Source organism: Semicossyphus pulcher, unplaced genomic scaffold (genome assembly GCF_022749685.1).
Source record: "Semicossyphus pulcher isolate SPU_LCO1_2020_fin unplaced genomic scaffold, fSemPul1.0.p SCAF_13, whole genome shotgun sequence".
In the NCBI taxonomy this organism is placed as follows: domain Eukaryota; kingdom Metazoa; phylum Chordata; class Actinopteri; order Labriformes; family Labridae; genus Semicossyphus; species Semicossyphus pulcher.
The window spans coordinates 30,654,432-30,656,901 of NW_027211637.1; positions in this window are offsets into that span (position 1 = coordinate 30,654,432).

The window sequence follows — 2,470 nt, forward strand, 5'->3', positions numbered from 1 at the left end:
TAAAATTGGCAGGCAGGAAATCTTCAGTGTCTGGGAAAATGTTTTTTATTTTGTATTTTCTTGTTTTACACTTCTCTAATTTCCTTTTTTCCTTTTGTTAAAACGCACGAATCAAAAGTTTGTGGGGACATTTCTTTGAATGACATTTTTTCCGTTTTTGAGACGGAGCTAAACGTACCTCGATTATGCTGGCAGAAACTTTATGTTAAACCGCTCACACGTCAAACATGGAAGAGAAAATAAAGATAACACATCTTTTTCTTCTCACTTGCATCTCTGGGCTTCCGTAGAGAGGTTTCCACAAGCGCCTGTTTTTTCCTGACAAGTCACTATTTCAAGTTTTGTGTCGCCTCCTGTCTGTTAATGATAGTCGTGAAGTGTGTTATTGTAGGTGAAACTGACAAGAACTGTGTGTGCTGTTCAATATTCAACTCACACATCTGAAAGAGTTCATGGGTGCTCAGGAGTTTTGGCCATGATGGGGATCCGTACTTTTATTTCTAAGTTGTCATGACTTAAAGGATTATTAAAAGATGTTTCTGATCCTCAATGTGGCTGAAATCCTGGAGCATGTTGCAGGTGTGTTTGTCTTTAAAGGTAATGTTGATGCCCGTCTGACCTTTGACCTTTGAACTTTCTAAACAGTGGCGGCAAGTGTTCACTGTAGGCCGAGTGCCACCCGAGTCTCTCTCCTCTCTCTTGTCTCCTGTTTCTGCTGGACTTTTGATGTGTTTGTTATACTCTGGAAAACTCGATTTTCTAATATCAAGTTTGGTACAGACAATAAAACAGTATTTCCACGTCAACACTGGCCTGTTTGTTTGTTTTTAACGAGGAATCTCTCTGTTTTATGTACAAATCAGCCGAACAACAGTCATTCAATTTAATTTTATGATTGACCTGATGATGGCGCTAAAAGGAAAGTCACAACATTTCATAGCAGTCCATCTAATAGTTACGAAGAAAAAGGCAGTAAATCAGAGGAACAAGATTATACGAACGAAACCACAGATTAAAGTTAAACAGAGAAAACAAAGCCGTCTTTGTGAGTTACACATGATCCTTCAGTACAGGCCTGTGGCTGACCTTTGACCTCCAGCAGTCCAAAGCCGTGACATCAGAAAGGGCCTGAGGGTCTCCAGAGCGTCACTCCCTTCTCTTTACTCTGTCAGTCAATGCTGGGAGAAGTACCCATAGAACAATGTAATAATTCTCCTTTACAAGTCCTGCATGAAATGTTTTACTTAATTAAAAGTATACTAGTTATATAGGTAAAGTATTAAAAGCAAGTATTTGTTCTGCACAACATCTCCCAAGACTGATATAATACATTTGTATTGTTAATTTCTCTTCTGCTTCGCTCTGTTTCTCTCCTCTCTTGTAAGGAAATAACGCCACCTGCTGTTTGTCAGGCCATCCTACAATGTTTGCAGCCCAAGATAACAATTTATAGATATTTGCCTAATTTTGGCAAAAGACAACCAACATTATTATATCATGTTTAGTGCTTCCCAGCCTTGAGAATAAAAAAGCGTCTTCTCTTCTCATTTAAAATAGGGGTGTAATACACAATAGTGTCCATAAGGGGGCAGTGTTTGACAACAATGACTTCATAGATATAAAACGTCCTTTATCTATAAAGAGTATATATCTATTTACAAGGGCTGGGCTAGATCACAACTGTCAACAACTGTCGTAGATTAAATTCATTTACGTTTCTAAATAAATCTATTACATGACAGAAAAAAAGCTTCCAATTAATTGGTAAATAAGAACACATTCCGATAGCTGGCAGCATCTAAATGCAAAAGTAAGTTTTATCATTGTTTTTAGTTTGGGAGTTGTTTTTGGAAGTTGTTTTTGGTGGATGAACTTACCAGCATAGCATGTATTTTCATCTCATTACAATGAAAACACAATAATATTACAAATTAACCGGACTACAAAATAGGAATGAGGAAATAATATAATAATTATATAAGTAATAAAATGGAATCAATTAGAATGAACATTAAAAGTAAGTACCGTAAATACCTTAAATACTGCTACATTTACAAAGACTGGAGTGAATTTAACGAGAATAAAACAGAGGAAAATGTTCAAGCAGAATCATGCTATATACAAGAATTTAAAACGTATTTTCCTCTATTGAGATTGTGGATATTATTTGTTATTTGTATTAATTATTATTTGTACATTTCTTCATTGTAATTCCGGAAAACAACATCAACAACAACAACACTTCCGCCATAAGAAAACTGTTATTTTGGGTATTCACATTTCCGACAACTACAATCCCTTGAACGCAACGAGGGGGGTCACATTCTCTACTAAAAGCATTTCGATTTCGGAGCTTTTCATGAGTACCTGAAGGCAGCGGTGCTCTGATTGGCTGCTGGTCTGGGCCAAACAGAGTTCAGCGCCACACGCTCGCTCTCCTTGTCAAAAAAAAAAAATCGATCGGAGAAGA